This window comes from Manis pentadactyla, chromosome 3 (assembly GCF_030020395.1).
Source record: "Manis pentadactyla isolate mManPen7 chromosome 3, mManPen7.hap1, whole genome shotgun sequence".
NCBI lineage: Eukaryota > Metazoa > Chordata > Mammalia > Pholidota > Manidae > Manis > Manis pentadactyla.
Genome location: NC_080021.1, coordinates 33,153,013 through 33,159,073, shown reverse-complemented (window position 1 = coordinate 33,159,073; position 6,061 = coordinate 33,153,013).

The window sequence follows — 6,061 nt, the reverse complement described above, 5'->3', positions numbered from 1 at the left end:
CTCAGCCATAAGAAAAGGGCAAATCCAACCATTTGCAGCAACATGGATGGAGCTGGAGGGTATTTTGCTCAGTGAAACAAGCCAAGCAGAGAAAGAGAAATACCAAATGATTTCACTCATCTGTGGAGTATAAGAACAAAGGAAAAACTGAAGGAACAAAACAGCAGCAGAATCACAGAACTCAAGAATGGACTAACAGGTACCAAAGGGAAAGGGACTGGGGAGGATGGGTGGGTAGGGAGGGATAAGGGGGGGAGAAGTAGGGGGGCATTAAGATTAGCATCCATAGCGGGGTGGAAGAAAGGGGAGGGCTGTACAACACAGAGAAGACAAGTAGTGATTCTACAACAGGTTGCTACGCTGATGGACAGTGACTGTAAAGGAGTATATAGGGGGGACCTGGTATAGGGGAGAGCCTAGTAAACAAAGTATTCGTCGTGTAAGTGTAGATTAATGATTAAAAAAAAAAAATGCAGTTCCTATGTGATGACCTCTAATGAGTTCTACACAATGATATAAAGGACATATAAAAGTGTAGGCAAAGGGTCTGTTTGTGTTTATACAGAGGATCAAAGCCTAATTTGGCTACCCCGAAAATGAACTAAGAAACGATATGAAAGAGAACTTCCAACATCAGCACTCTCGGGAAGACTCATGCCAGAAGATGATCATCAAAAAACCCCAACAAAGATCCACGCACTGCTACAGCTGTAGATGCACTCATCCCACCAGCTCCTGGACTTGCCATGGGAATGAAGGAGATATCTAAGCTGGCCTGTGCATACAGTAAAACAACAAATTTGACTGGATCTATACTGTTGGAACTCAACCAAGAATTAGGAGAAGTGCAAATTGTAGCGCTCCAAAATCTTACAACTACAGACTATTTACTGTTAAAAGAACATATGGGATGTGAACAGTGCCCAGGAATGGGTTGTTTTAATTTGTCTGATTTTTCTCAAACTATTCAAATTCAGTTAGATAATAACCATCATATCATTGATAAGTTTTCACAAATGCCTAGGGTGCCTAACTGGTTTTCTTGGTTTCACTGGAGATGGCTGGTAATTACAGGTATGCTTTGGTTATGTAACTATACTCCTATTATGTTAATGTGTGTGCGCAATTTAAGTAGTAGCTTAAAATCTATACATGCTGAAGTTACTCTACAAGAAGATATGTCAAAGAAATAATCAATCTTCCCATGTTTTCTCCCGCCTGCTACTTCTATAGCTTTTCTTCTTCCTTCCTAATTACAACGAATTCTTAAATAGAATTCGTGCCTCATATCAAATTTACCGAGTATCATAACTCCTCCAAGTGGTAAAGATACCTCAAGACAAATGCTGGGCATAGAAGCCACAGGGCATAAATATGCAAAGAAATAAAAAGCTAACCATTTCAAACAATAAGGCTTCTCTCTCACTTACCAACTTAACATTTCCCTGTATGGCCCCGGAAGATGACTGGTTAGCCAGAGACGGGTAAGATTCCTCAAGGGAGGAACAACCTAAGACAGGCACAGTCGCAGGGGGGTCATCAGGTGAGAAATTGGGGATCAACAGAGGTGAGGCTTAGAACCTCACCCCCCCTGTTCTGAGAGAAATCTTCTGCATATGTGGATGTTTTATTGCCCTTGTCTAGCTTGGATTAACACATAGTCTACAGGCACACACCTGATCATCTACATTTGCTCTCTTACAACACTAAACTATGTTTTCTACCTTTATGTTGTATCTACCTACCACTTCAGCATCTTATTAAAAATAATAAAGAGAGAAATGTGGTATCCACATAAAAATCAAGTATAAAAATCAAATGTGTATTCATATTTGAACTGACTGTTTATAGTTCATAATGCATGAGCAAAACCAAAAGTTTCTGTGATGACTGCCCTTGTACTGTTCACCATGTAACTTATTCACTATGTAAGAATTTGTTCTCCATGTAAGAACTTGTTCGTTATGCTTCAGAAGATTGGAGACTGACGAAAATTAGGCTTGGGGTGGATTAATGATTGTGCATTGAGCATTGACTCCCCTATACAGAATTTTATTGTTGTTAACAACCATTTGATCAATAAATATGAGAGATGCCCTAACAACACCAACCAAGAAAAAGTACACACTTCCAATTGTAAAATAAATAAGCAACCGGGATGTAATGTATAGCATAAGGAATATAGTCAAAATATTGTAACAACTTGGTATGGTGATAGCTGGTACTTAGAATTATCATGTATATAAATGTTGAATCACTGTGTTGTACACCTGAAACTAATGTAATGTAATACTGTGTGTCAACTACCCTTCAATAAAAAATAATTATCTAAAAAAAAAAAAAAAAAAGAGTTTTTTAATGAATGAAGAAATAAATACATGGAGACAAAGGAAGGCTTAAAAAAAAAAAAGACCTGTCATAACATATGTGCTTTCTTCAAAAAGACTTTCCATACATCAGAAAGAGATGAAATCAACATGTAGGGCTATTCAAGCACATCTGATGACAAATAATTCATCTGGGAGCACAAGCATTCATTAATTATTTTTCATTCATTTCTTCATTTATTTATTACCTTCCTCCTCAACAGCACTTAACAATGCCAGGTATTACCTCTCCCGTTTGGCCTCTGGAGCCTTCCTGGGGGCCTCTTCCTAGGTTTGGCTCTGGCAGAGAGACCAAACATTCTAGAATTCACTCTCTTTTCTATCTTTTGCGCTGAAAGGTCTGATATTGAACAGCCTCAGCTTATTCATTCATAACAAGATGAAATATTTGAAGTTAATTCTGCCAGCGATAGCAGACATTAAAAGTGTATGAGCAAAGAAGCAATGCTGTGAAGCAGAGTTCAGGAAGATTCTTCTGTTAATAGCAATAAGAAATGGTTTTTCTCTGGAGAGTCTGATGTTGAAGAACCATAGCTTCTAAGAAAGGAAGACCACGCAACATTAAAGGATGAGGAACAATGCAGTGTTTTGTACTTGGATCCAAACGGGTGTCACTGATATAAGCTGTGAAGGAGATGACATGGGATGGCAAGGTTGGGAGCCTTCAATGATGGCCACAAATTAGCTTTGAAAGACAGAAAGGATTTAGAGAAGTAATAAAGTATTTGGCTTATTAAGAGAAAAACAGCAAATAGCTTGGTCGTAGCAGTGATTCTCAACCTCAGCTTTGGATTCACTTGTGCAGCTCAAAAAAATGAGGGTTCATGTGGTCTCTCAATGCTCTCCAGCTAAAGACCACCAGGAATATACCCGCAGCTGCAGTTAAAGGAGGTTGGGTTTATTGATTCATTGAAAAAAAGGGAGACCACACACAATGGAGTACTATGGGGTATGTTAGTAAAAGGCTGTTAGAAAAGACTTTGGGCTTATGCTAGTGATTTGGGGGTGGACCTAAGAAAGCAGGGCTTTGCTCTTCATGAGACCCTGTCAAGAAGCAGGTGTAACTCCATGATTGGGTATTTTAATAATCCTTGCCTGGAAGATGCAAATAATCAAGCAAAGAGCAGCCATCAGTCATACCAGCCAGGATAGGGGATATTTGGCTATTTTTTTGGTTTGGACAATGTTCCTGTAATTGTCTATGGTGACACTTGATTATAGATTGGTTATCTGGTCACTGAGTGGCCAGATATCATTGTCTGATAATTGGTATTCTGTGAAATTGCTTGTATTCAACAGGAGAACACCATGGCCTAGCTGTGAGTGCCAGGCCAGCTCCCAGATGTCGGAGATGGCTTTTCAGTTCTTCAGATGAAGTGCAGGAAACTGATTTACTGGTGGGTAATACATCTATATTTCTAATAAGATGCCTACATAATTCTGTTTGAAGGCATCTGACTGTCAAGTTTTCCTATGGTAGGAAATAATGCTGAATAGAAGCAGATTGTAGAGATCCTTGAAAAACAGACTAATAGGTTTGAACATAATTCTTCCAGTAATAACAGCCACTGAAGGCATAGGAACAAAGAAGCAACATTGCAAAGCAGGGTTCAAGAAGATTCTTCTATGTGTGGTGGTTAGATAGGGCTTAAGAGATGGGGGCTCAATCTGGGGATGAGCAGGGAAAATAAAAGCAGGCAATATCAGCAGGACACTTATGCAAGGATCTGATCCTGACAAGACTATAAATTTGGTTAAAATACAAGCAGTGGCAATGGAAAGAAAGTATTGGATGTGAAAGACATTAAATAGAAATCTGAAATCTTCACTATGAGCCTAGAAGACAGGGTTTTATCTTGATAGTCTTAGTTCCCAGGCACGTGCCTGAAGCAAATTTTACCTTTAGGGACACATTGTGTAACCAGGAACTATTTAAGGAATAAACTGATTATCCACCAATAGGATTATTTAACTGACAGAATGTGGGGGAAGAGGAAGAAGGAAAAGTCAAGAGTGATTTGGGGACAATTTGGAAAGGAAGATTATTTCAGTAAAAAAACCAATCAGTTTGGTGATGTTGAGTCTGGTGTAACATCCAAACCAGAAGTGAGCAATGTGAGCTTGGAATTTGAATTCAAGAGATTAAGTAGGTGATGCAGGATGAATAAATGGGAGAATTGAAGTCAGTGGAGTACATGGAATTTCTCAGGGTGGGTACATGAAAGAAAATAGAGTCAGCCTCCTCTTGATTTGGTGTGGTAATTCTTACTTTTTCCCCTAGATGGTAGGTTGCTATTAGGGGGGAGAAAATGTATATTTTTATTTCAGGAATGCAGTGTAGGCTTTATAGGCATGTTGCTAGAATCAACAGACTGTGTTTCCAGTACATTTTTGTCCTAATCAAGCTGTGACTTTTCATGTATTTAATATTTTTAAATTAAAATTTTCTGGCCTGTAAAAAGGATATTAAGTGTGAAACCATGTTCTTAAAGATGGTTCTAGAAATAAAATCAAAATACAAATCTCATCTGGGAATGTATGAGTGATGACATGCAGTAAGAATGGTGAAGCTTTAGTTTGCTGTTTAGGATATTTCAGCTTCCCCAAAACATGACCTCTCAACTAATAGTGACCATCTTCAGTGACTATGCCATTTCATATCAGAAGACAAAGACTAAGAATTTAAACTCATCCAGTTGTGACAGAAATAGAGGCATTTTCAGAGCACTCTCCAGAAGTTGAGTAATTAGAAAATAAGAGAAAATCCTCTCAACTTGACTAGATAATACTATATTCAACCACTAATGAAGTTGTTAAATAAAAGTAAATGTATGTGTGATGGCTCTTGACTAGCCCATTCTGAGTTTCGTAAAATACATTTCCAGATGACAGTTCACTTAAAACATATGCCTTTTTCATTAAAATCTAACCAAAAGGTGGGGTGTTCTATACAGATGCTCACCAATCTCTTAACTCTATTACCTATACAGTTCGTAAAAGGTCTCAACAGTATACCGTATGAGAATCAAATTATTAAGAATCAGAAAAAAAATACCAGGCTTCATTAAGAATATTTGAAATTCATAAAAAAATCTTTAAAATTCAATACATAACACAATACAGTGTGTCAGAGTACTTGTGTTTTCACAAAATTTCCTTCAGTGCCAGAAATACAGAATCACAAAGCATCATTTCCATAATTGATTCCTACACTGTCTTCTTGCTTATCACATTGTCCATCTAAACATTTTAAAATTGATTAAGGTTTCCTTTTTCCTTAGGCAAATCTTTATTCTCTAGACTTCTCAGGGTGGCCTTCCAGCTTATTGCGTCAGTTTGTGTAATCTATGGGAAAAGAACACTGGCCTGCATTTTAAAGTATCCAGGTTTTAATTCAGGCTCTATCTTAATCATAAAAATGGAAAAAATAAACATTAATTGAATGACTCCCATACACTAAGCCAAGATATATATAATCTTGCTTACATGATAAAGGAGGCTCAATTGGTAAATATCATTAGTCATACTTTATACATAAGTAAAACTGAGTCTCAGTAAGTTAAATAACTTATCCAAGATCACTGACTAGCAACTAGGATGTAAACATTTAAACTAACTTTGAAGTCCCCGGTTCTTTCCATTGTATCAACTCCTATGACTAGATACCATTCATG